The following is a 12,332-nucleotide window of genomic DNA, read 5'->3' as shown; positions in this document are numbered from 1 at the left end:
TTGGGATGTTTCGAAGAAGAATGTAATCACCAATTCAGTTTTTGTTGCTTCCACATAACATTTTATGGCAAGAATAGTATTCAATTATTTAAGTGTGTAGTCATCATCATGCACTAGGACCATTTGTTTTTAAAAAAAAAAAAAACTAAATGAATTTAAAAGATGTGTTATTACAAATCAAATTTGATTAAACAATCATGAAATTTGAAACGTATTTAACTACCACAGCTTGAAAAAAGGGGGACAATTATTTGTCTCGATAATTCAATTGTTTAAATTGTAAAATCCGTCAAGTACATTATTCATACAATTACTGATTAGACTTCAACAAGTACCCAATAAGATCACATGTTTTATAAAATATATATATATATATGAATGACAAGTATAATTTTAAAAATATACTTTCTATTATACAAATATAAATTGACTATATGACTAGTGAAATCGGATCAATTTCAATTTTTTCATAAATGATCTTTTTGATAGATTCTACTATTTAAACAATTTGGATCACTGAGAAGGGCCCTGATAGGCCCATAATAGTGTGAACTTGACCCTCCCATCCAAAACATGAACCGGAGGAAAGCTTGTCTCTTAAGCATACATTGGAGACAAAATTTGTAATTCAATAATAATAAACTAATATCAATCATTTAAGCTATCAATAAACATAAAAACATAAAATATTCATTAACAAGTTTTCTAATATATATTTTTAAGATTGATCCCAACAAATTTTTATCTTTTGAAAGCTTTGTATGATATATAATATCAAGTTTCGTTTGTCAATAGGTTAAAATCGCCAAAAAATTAAAAAGTCATTACAAGTTGTCACATCACTCTTTTTATTTTTGTACACATCATTTCATCAAAAGTCAAAAAATCAATTCATCCCAATAGAAAAATTATACAATAGTGTCAAAGTACCACGTACTCCCTCACCAATCACCATTCATTATGTTCCCTTATGTTCCTCAATCACCAACACAACCAATCATACTATCATGGAGCACCACGTGGCCGTACTCCCGAACTATTGAATAATATAAAGGCTTGTTTTGGATATGACTTTTAAGTTAAATTTTGTAGTTATTATGAAAAGATGTGCAAAAAAATAAAAATGTGATATAACTCAAATAAGTTAATAAACCAATAAGTTGATTTTTTGGGTTCACATAATCACACAACCCCGAATCACAAATTCAATAATTAGATAAATCATTTTGTGAGATGGGCTAATTTTACTTTATACCTTGAACTATTGTCAAATTATCTATTTAGTATCTAAACTATCAATTGAGTCAATTAAACCCCTAAAATCAAAAAGCCAATTAAAATAATCCCTGAAAAGATTACAAAAATAAAATATAGGTCCGAAAGTATTATATTATAAATTAGTTAAACACTCTATCTAGTTAATATTTATTACAGAAAAATCTTCAATTTCTATTTTGTATGTAAAAAATGTTTTGTTTCGATGTATATTTAAATTGGTATCACAGTTTGGTCTCTGAACTTTGTCAATACAATTATATAAGTATTAGATATACTGAAAAAATAGAATCAAATAAATTAAATAATAGCATTTTGTTACAAATAACAATAGAATAAAATAATACATTAATTAAGTTATTAATAGAACTTAACAAAAAACTTCAAGACAATTAATTAAAAATTATAAACGAAATTTTGCATATAATAATAGATAAATGCAAACAACTAGCTATTGTAAAAAATAAGTAAGAAAATAGTTTAAATAATTACCCTTATCTCATGAGGAAAATTTACCAGAAAAACTAACGCTCACTTTTTAAAGACACAATACAAATTTAAGCGTTTTCTATAATAAAATCTTAATTAGGTAAGTTCTTTAGCTAATTTACAACATATATAGACTTATATTTTATTTTTGTAATCATTTCAGGAACTTAGGCTTTTTTGGGGATGTTTGGTTTTGGTTAAAATAGTCAATAAGACAAAATGTCAAGTCTACACATGAATCAATCACTTTTTCTCTCACAATTATATTTTCAATTACAAAAAAAACATCACAAATCATCCCAAACACACAACTTTTTTCATCTCATGAAATAGCCAAAAAGTTAAAAAGTCACTAATAGTCAAGTTCCCAAACAAGGGGTTGTTTGGGGTATCTTAAATAAGTGCACTTTTTGTCTTTTTGGACTAAAAAGTTGAAGAAAAAAATATGAATGTTTGAGTTAACTTTTTGACTTTTCACGAAAAAAATGTGTATTAAAAAATTGTATAAATAAGTGTATATGAGAAGTTAGTGAAGTAGCCCGTACAATTTGGACAATGTAGTGGACTGGTTAGGAGATGGGAAATGAATGCCTCCTTTTTGGGTTTGAATTGAACCGTGTTGTTCTGCCCGTGGGGCCCACCACGAGTTCCGTTTTGCTAATCGAAACTGATAATGTGTAGAACTCATCGAGTACTATATGTTTGTAAAATCACGTTGATTGGATATCGATAGCTATCTAATCGTGATAGTTTTTTTTGGTCAACTATTAACTATAACACCATCCATTTTTTATACAAAACTGATTTGATCATATAGTTAGCGATATCTGATCAACGTGATTTTTTACAAACATATAGTACTGGACAATTTCTACATATTGAACGGTTCGAATTATCAAAAAGGGACCCGTGGTGGGCCCCCACGGGCCTAACATTATTATCCAACTTAGTGAATATATATATATGTAATTTTTTTTTTGTTCCTTTCACATCAGTACCTAGAGTGGTGTAAAGTTGGTTTGTATTAAAATATTATGTATATTAATTTTTTATATTTTTATTTTGTGAATAGTGATAACTTTTTTACTTTTTTTTATACCTTTTTGACTTTTTAGATTTTTTTAAACACCTCAAACCAAGCCTAAATATGTTTGAATTAAATACTTTGGGTTAATATATTCAATTGATAGTTTAAGGACTAAGTAAACTTTAGGAACTTATTACTAGATTTAATGGATAGCTTAGAGACTAAATAAATAATTTGACAATAGTTTAGAGGTTAAAAGTAAAATAAACCATTATGAAATTTATGGCAGGGGTTTAGTTGAAAATAAATAAATAAATAGAAGAGGTCTATAAAAGATTAAGGCCAAGTTTGGGATGCTCCGAAAAGGTCAAAAAGTCAAAAAGTTATCAAAAAAGCCAAAAAGTCATCCTATTTTCATGTTTTGGGTGGCCAAAATTGTGTCTAACCTAGAGAGGGTAAAAATACTATTTTGCCCCTATTTTTTTATTTCTTCCTCAACACAATATTATCCTCTCACCCAAAGATCCCCTTCCCCCTCTCTCTCTCTCTCTCTGTCTGTATCAGTCGAGTTCTGCCGAGATAGCCACGAAATGGGACAATCCGTCTGCGGAGTTATCCACACTAGCGACCGCCAAAGATCCGTCGCAGCCTTCACCGTGCAGCACTGCAATAGCCATGGGGAAGTCCGACCTCGACTCGATCGCAAATTAACAGTAACCGACGACTGTCAGACAATCCGTCGCCCAGATCTGCACCACTTCCGACCAGATCTACACCACGCCGGCCCGTTTCTCCCTAACTACAAGGTAACATCTCTTCTACACAAATTAATTTTCTCACTCTCGCTCTCCTTTCTCTGATTCTGTTCCAAAACTTTTCCTCTTTTCTACCTCTCTCCTCTTATCTGTAACACCGAAACCCTCTCTTCTCTCTACCGAAACCCTCTATGAATCCGAAACCCAAACCAGATCTATAGATCTGGTTGTAAGATGTTCATTTGGGTTCGGCGATCTGTTTCACGATCTAAGCATCTCTCACGATTTCGGTTCGAAGTTCACAATCAGTTGAACCCTCTCTCTCTGAAGATGAACATGACCAACTTCAGGGAAGAAGATGACGGACCTTGAAAACCTTTCCAAGTATTTCTTTTTCTGCAATTATATTTCTGCATTTTTGGAGAAATTACTTGAAATTTATCTGAAGTTGCAATAAATTCTTAATTGTCGTTGTTGTTGTGATTGTTGTGTGTCTACAGATTGTTGTTGTAATTTTTTAATTTTGTTATGAAATTTTTTTTTTCTATTTCATAGAGTTTTGCTGGAAAGGATGCAGGTGGGAGAAATGGATGAAAGAAAACCACTGGGATACTGATCTGGAACTTTTGGCATTATAGCATGCAACTGGATTACTTTTTTTGGCCCAAACTGTCATATTATGGGTTTCGTAGTTGTTTTTGCAAATCATTGGCAATGCTCTAACATTGCTAGTGTGTATGTCTTTCAATAACAGTGTGTTTGCCATAATCATCATTGTTATCCCTACCTGTATGATTTACTCGATTATGAAGCATACATATATGAATGTTCAACTTTTTTTTCATCACAAATTTGTTAATTTCATAATCAGACCAATCCAACTTTGCCTTATCAATACCAATGAATTGTTCGTTTCCAATAGACATTTATAGTGTCATTACATTTGGAAAAGTACACCGTTTGTTACTTTAACAATTTATAGAAATTCCAACTGCGGAGATGATTCATTTGTTCATTACATATGAAATTTTTATCAAATGTATTATTTTTTAAATGAATACATGTGCTAGCTTCATGGTATTGTCTTATTTAGTTTTTGTTAAATATGTTATTATTAGAAAATGACAATAAGGTAAATTTTGTTTTGCTTCAACTATTTATCTTATTGCGTTTTGAAATGTAAGTATATTGTATTTGAAATTTTGGAATGTGGAATACAATTTATAAGATCGCAACAGTATTTATGTGACTACAAGTCATACATATAGGATTTTTTAGTAAATGGCCAACAATTTATTACCCTATCTTAGCTAAGTAAGAGACACAAAAGTAGAAATTACACACGAAAAAAAAAAGAAATATATATATAGCTTCTAAACCAAAATATTTTTTTGTTTTTGTTGATTTGTTTTTAATTTAAAGTATTAGTTCATTTTCATTAACAAAATTAGATTAATAAAAATTGATGTTTGAACTATGAAACTGAATGTAGGATATACAAAAATAGATGTTTGAACTATAAAACTCAAATTAATAGTAGTTTAAACTATTACACTATAACCTTTTGCTCTTTTGCCTAATTCAACTCTGTTTCACAGTTGTTTATATGTTTTTTATTTTATTCGCAGTATGAGTTTCAATGTTTCCAATTTTTCCACGTATACCATAATTGTTGTTGCATTGTAGTGCGCAAATGGAGCAATCCCAAACGCAGTTGATGCCTTCCAAATCTTTGCGCAAACGCGGTAGTAAACAGATGTAGCAGCAGTCCGCAAACGTGCATAAAGCATCTTGGAACTCTGACATGGTGCGGATTTTTTTAGAACTTGTTATCAAAGAGTTGGACGTTGGTTTCAAGGGGAGCTTCCATACAATGACAATGCATGGATATCGAGCTATAAACAAGGGCTTTCTGGACCGTACAAATAAGGTGCATGATGTCAAGCAACTGCAGAACAAGTACGCGTTGCTGAAAAAGGATTGGCAATCGTGGTCGAAACTGATGGACAGCAGGCATGGGCCAACCGGCATCAGTTACAATGAAGCCACAGGTTTGATACAAGCATCTGACGACTGGTGGGCGTATTACGAAAAGGTAACATTTCCATTGAGTTTTACTTACGTCATTTACATGGATACTTAAACCGTTATTATTACAACTTTAATGACCTGGTGGGGTGTATTTCTATTGTTATGTGTGGATGTATATATATGTCTGCTTCTATTTTTACTGTTTTATGAGTTGCCCTTACGAACTTTAGTTTGTTGTATCTCACTAGGTGCTCAATTTTTTTTGCCAATTTACAGTAACAGAACAGTAGGTTTCCTATTTTCAATGCTTAAGCTTATTTTCAATGCTTAATTTTTTGGGCAACGTACTGTTTATTGCACTGAAACAGTAGGTTTCCAATCTGCTCTGGAAGTCCATCATAGGCTAGTTAACAGTATTTGTGCTCTTCTTTTTTCTAAAAAAATCCACATCCTGCTTTAAATAGTACAAAATATAAAGATAATGTAAGATGGTAGAAGAATGAAATATATATACATATATATTTTACTATCTGCTCTGGAAGTTCTTCCTGTGGTTTTTTAATCAGTTATTTATAGGCTAGTTAACAGTATTTGTGGGATTCTGCTGCTTGTGTTTGCTCCCCGTTTGAACCCCAATTTGCATCCCATAATTTGCTACCTATGATGGAGTTAACAGTATTTGTGCTCCATCTTATATTTCTGCTGCCTATGTTTGCTCCCCATTTGAACCCCTTAAATAGTACAAAATATAAAGATAATGTAAGATGGTAGAAGAATGAAATATATATACATATATATTTTATACTGAGAATATATTTTATTTATACAATAAAATATATATTGTCAAAGTGTTATAGTAAACATAATTTTTCAGAGAAAGTAGGGACCATGACACCCCATAATTTTCTCCTAATTCTATTCCTGAATATACACAATATTTATTTATTTTTAAAAAAATTATTTTATATAAACAAATTTCATACCATTCGTACTATTACTTTTATAGAATCCCATAATTTGCTGTCTGTATTGCAATACTGTTAACAAAGCACAAATACTGTTAACTAGAAAAATGTAAAGATAATGTCAAATGGTAGAAGAATGAAATATATATACATATATATTTTACGATCTGCTCTGGAAGTTCTTCCTGTGGTTTTTTAATCAGTTATTTATAGGCTGGTTAACAGTATTTGTGGGATTCTGCTTGCCTGTGTTTGCTCCCCATTTGAACCCCAATTTGTATCCATTGTCAATCTGCTGCCTGTGTTTGCTCCCCATTTTTCTCTGTTTCACTATATGCTCTGGAAGTTCTTCCTGTAGTTTTTTTTTGTTTTCCCCAGGTTGACAAGAATGCAATCAAGTTCAAAAAAAAAAACGTTGGAGCACATGGACCTCATGCGAAGGGTGTACGAAGGCGCTACAGCAACCAGAAAATATGCATGGACACCAGGTGCAGCGTTCGAACCTGTGGCACCCGATGACGGTACTTCGCCGGCGCCTGAAGAAGACTGCGAGGACAGCAGCGGGCTGCCCCCTTTCCAGCCTGCCGCGCAGCATGAACACACTATGCATGACACTGTTGCGCAAGAGGATAGCACGCTGACAACCGTGCACGCTGCATCGTCCGAAATTAACGTTGACGACACACCAACTAGTGGCATGAACAAACGCAAATCGCCAGGCCCAACACACCCACAGCGGAAAAAAGGGTTGAGTGAGGGAGCTTCTCTATTGGCGAGTAGTATGGAAAACCTTGCATCCTCCGTGAAATTACAACAACGACAAATCTGCGTCTCACATGATTACGCAGATTCGGCACAGCAACTCATTGAGAAGTGTATGACACGGTTGTATTCGCTGGAAGGGCTGGATCCGCAAGACCCGCTAGTTCCTTTTGCTCAATCGATACATGACAACCCGGCAAATCAAGCCATAATGATGTCGATTCCGACAGACGCAGCTGTCATTGCTTGGTTACGAACAAAGAAGTCCCGTGAGCAATGCATCGGTGGCCCATCAGCACCAAACCCCGGAATGGGTGGTGGCTGGTTCTGAGACCGCCCAGCAAATAATTTGTGTTCCTTTATTATTGTTTGTGTGTTGCTTCTTTATTACTGTTTGGGTGGTGGCAGGTTATGAATATTGATGTAATGTTTCTTTAGTAATGTTTGTGTGTTCCCTTTTGTTTTTTCTTTTTTTTTTTTGAACAAACAGTTGGCCAAATATCCTTCCTTCCCAAAAACTATGGCATTGTTGGTGGAATTTTTTGGACATTATCAGTTGATATAATATTTGTATGATGATGTTGATGTTGTAGTATATGCTTGTTGCTGTCTTTTTTTTTTTTTGTGCATTTTTTAATTCTATGTTTGTGTATTTCTTTTTTTTCTCTCTTCTGTTATTCATTTTAATAAGCAACGCTCCAATTAAGATGTTGTTTTTATTCCATTAGCAGTTCATAGTTTTTTTGAGTTCATCGTTGAAAAGATCCAAAGCCTTTTAAGCCATTTTCACTATTTCTTCATAAAAATTAGAATTTGCTAAGAAAATGAAAAAAAAAAATTAAAATTATGTTTGCGTTGCACAGTGACTGAATTGTCACCACAGATCTACAGTCACGCTTCCCAACAACGGTGCACGTATGCCTCAGCTGGTGTGTCAGTTAGGATGGGTAAAACAGTCATTTTACCATGTGTACTAATATTATATTACACACCTTTTCATAAAAAGTCAAAAATTTATCCCAAACAACTATCCTTTTTCTCTCAATTTTTTAGTCTAAAAAGACAAAAAGTGCACTTATTTAGGACACCCCAAATAAGCATAAATAAATTTTTATGAGGGGGCAAATTAAAGGAATCCTCTTGCATATAAATAAGCATTTAATTTTCAAAATTTGGGGCCTTTGTTTGGGAATGGCTTTTTTTTTTTTTTTTTTTTTTGAGATAAAAAAAGATTATTGTATTTGGGAATGACTTTTTTTAATTGAATCAAATCGAAAATCATAAATTACTGATATTTTAAATTTTTTATTTCATTTTATTTTTATTATTATTATTATTATTTTTGGTTTGGGGGGGGGGGGGGAGACCCGAATCTACCCATCGGTCATAACAGAATTTACCTTTATTCACTTCTTTTGCAGAATTGTTGTAACTAAACTATCTAAACCTTACTTTAATTGCCAACTTGAAAGAATATGGAGAATATATTAGGTAGATAAGGTTGAACAATAAAGTTGTTATGACATGAGTTTGTTTATCCTCTTCACGTAGGATCTGATTAGTATTGGTACATTTTTTTTTTTTTATTAGCAAAAAAGGATATGAGATTACATCAATAGAGGAAAGGGGAGTACAAAAAGTATTAAAGCAATACAATGCAATTCCAATTAGGTTGGCACCACGAAAATCACTTAATCATATACTAGCACAATCACCAAGAGTTGGTGAGAAACCAACAGCAAAACAAGAAAATAGAAGCATCAGCAATACAACAACCACCTCTAATAATCCAAGATTAGTTTTGGTACATTAATCCAATATCTAGGCAACTGCAATAATAATCCCATGGATAATACAAAATCCAACAATTTCAAGTGATCAGTTGATTCCGGAAAGCATATGGAATGAACTAAAAAATAGAAAGGAAAAATATAACAATAAAACAAAAACAAAACTTTTTTTTTTTCAATTTTACTACTCAAAACAACTACGTAGTGTCAGAGGTTGACTCTTTCAAGTATGCAGTGAAATTTATTTTTGTTCATGAGGCGCTTAAATTCCATCAAGCTCAAATCCATCTAATCTCTCCTTGATCATCAAATGTTGTCAAATATAAGTCCAATGTTATGTCTAACAAGAACAGCTCTCACAAAGAAGCTTCAACTTTCATGCCACAAGTAGACTAAACGTCCGCAAGTGCATCCCTTATGACACCAAACTCGTCTTTGAGTAAAGCGCTCGCCCAATTGAAGTTCCATGTCAGTCAAGGTGTCCCATGTCAATGTTGTCTGTAACATAACACATTGTTGCCCAACTATGCACCAACATAGAACCCTCAACCTAGCTGGCAAGCTTTCCCTCTAATGTATCGGGGCTCTTATTCTTACAACTCAATTTATAACAAATAATGTTTGGTGATCGAGTAAGACACAATTCATGTCCCAAATTGAACCAAAATTGCATAATTTTGGAGATTTGAGTTAGGTTAAAATCTAGGATCTAGAATATAAAGAATCTTTCTAGAGAAAATGTGGCTCAAAACAAATTTATTTACACCACAAAATTAAGTATTCAAAGTATTTCCAATTATAGCAAATTTTCTAATATGGATGTCTAATTCAGCACATGTTACTGTATGGTTGTGATTTGAACTAGTTGTACCAATCGAATATAGGTGTGTTTTGAGTTTAATCCAATGACCAAGCAACATTACCATTTTTTCATAAAATAGTTAAACGGCTCTATAAATTTGTTGTCAATCACCCCTACATCATCAACCAGAAGAGAATTTACATGCACCCACTTTTCTTCCTTAATTTAGGATTGACTTGTAAGTCATAACTTAAACTATTTTAAGGCCTTAATTACCAACTTGAAAGAAGATGGAGAACATATTAGGTAGATAAGGTTGAACAATTAAATTTATTATCCCATTTAATTAAACCATATGATCTAATCTTAATTTCCAAATTCATGTAATCAAGGAGGACCGGTCTAAGAAATAGACAATTCGACCGGTCTAAGAAATAGACAATTCGAAAATCTTCATCCAACTATTCATGATCAAAATCTTGTTAATCCTCTTGAGTTTTTTAAGGTTTTAAACATAGAATTTGATTAATTTTGGTACATTAATCCAAGATCTAGCCAACAACCATGTCCCCATGCACTGTAGCTTTGTGTGGTAACAACTTGTACAGAAGGCATATTATGCAACAATTAAGGGAAGTGTCAATTATAATACAGAAACCTCCAAACCATGAAAGCAAGGTTTGTTTTGGATTGCATGGATCATGTTTATTCTTTTAGTTTTAAAATTTTATTGCCCTGAAATTTTGACTGACAGGGGATAAATAATAAAATTTGTAACTTTTTATTATTATTATTTATCAACAAATAAAGATTCCATTAAACTAGAATGTGAGATCAAAATGATCCAAAAATAGCACCCAAACCAACCGTACATAAATGCAATAGAAATCCTTATCTACAAAATTAACCCACTTTCTGATCCAAATTTGCCATCAGTCATATCGAGACTTAGGGCTAAATAAGAAATCCGTATAATCCGTAATCCAATCCTATCCAAATCCGGTAATGTGTATCCAATTTTATTGCTTTTGTTTGTTGCTTTTGTTTGATGCTATGCTTATATTTTTATGAAATTAAAATGTTCTATATATTTTTTGTTATTTAATTATGTGAATTCGTAGTCTTAAACTGATCCAATCCGTGTTTGAACGGATTGGTACCAGAATTTAAAGGGATTGAATTGGTTCCAATTTTTCAAGAACTGTAGATAACAGATTTGTCCTGATTATATCCCAATCCAGACCATGCTCACTCCTATCGAGATTGTCACAATAGAAATCCTTGTCTATGGCCACTCTGTTTATTTTTGGTAAAAAAATATTTTTGACAGAAAAAAAAAAAAAAATACTGAATAATGTTTTTCTGATTTGATTCCAACCATGAAAATGATCTGTTAATGGTGGTGTTGTTGAGGTGGTGGTCGTCCTCAAAAATTAGTCCAAAATTAGAGCCCAAAATATTTCCAACCCTTTTATACATGGCTCGAAATTAAAGTATTCATCGGATGACTCAAAGGCCCAAGCCGAAGGCAAAGGTGTTGAATTCACCCATGTGTGGTGATCATCCAAGTCAAGTTTGGTTGGCAACAATGGGAAGGCAACCAACCAAAGTCCACCTTGGCGGCCACCAACCATCTTGAAGAGTCAAGAATGGAGGCTGCCCAAAGGCTCTCCCACCTACTCCCTCACCTATAAATGGAGGTTGAGAGGAGAGAGCAAAGTGTGAGCAAACCGTGAGACAACAAAGAGAGTGAGAGATGTGAGGCGGAGAGACCGTCTCTCTCGGTGTGAGCGAGGGAGACGGGTGAGTGGCTGAGTGAGGAGAGTGTGAGCTCCTCCTCTATTGTAATCTTTCTGTAATCTCCTCATTGGTATAGTGATAACCGGTTACTCTCCCGTGGACGTAGGCATTGGGCCGAACCACGTAAAATATTGTGTCTCCTTGTGTGTGGGTGTGTTTTTCTGCTTGCAATGATTTCTATAAGGTCTTGGGCGGGATCCCAGATCCCAACAAGTGGTATCAGAGCCTCGTCGGTGGCGTTTCGGAACAAAAACAGCGTGTTGTCCGAAACTGCCCAGAAATCAAGTTGCTCGAAATCCGATTTTGAGCATACCAGGAGTAAGGGCTCGAGAAGAGGAGTCCAACCATATAAAGCAGACATCCATAGGAGCTTCCACGCGCCCTCACGCGCCGCCTGAAGAAGGCGCGTGAGGCCCAGTCTCGGCACGCGCCGCCACGCGCCGTGAAGGCAGCCGGCGCGTCGGCCCAGTCGCAGGCACGCGCCCCACGCGCTGATGAAGGAAGAAGACGAGTGGGGGAGGCGCGTGTATGGCACGCGCGTGCCACGTCAGCAGCCACGTCATCTGCCACGTCATCCGCAGGAGGAGGAATCCTGTGTTTCGCGGCTACGGTGCAGCCGCAGATCTGAGGCGTACA

The sequence above is a fragment of the Camellia sinensis genome, chromosome 6 (genome assembly GCF_055761805.1).
Source record: "Camellia sinensis isolate YWXY chromosome 6, ASM5576180v1, whole genome shotgun sequence".
NCBI lineage: Eukaryota > Viridiplantae > Streptophyta > Magnoliopsida > Ericales > Theaceae > Camellia > Camellia sinensis.
The sequence above is the reverse complement of the archived record's forward strand: the minus strand, read 5'-3'. Positions refer to the sequence as shown.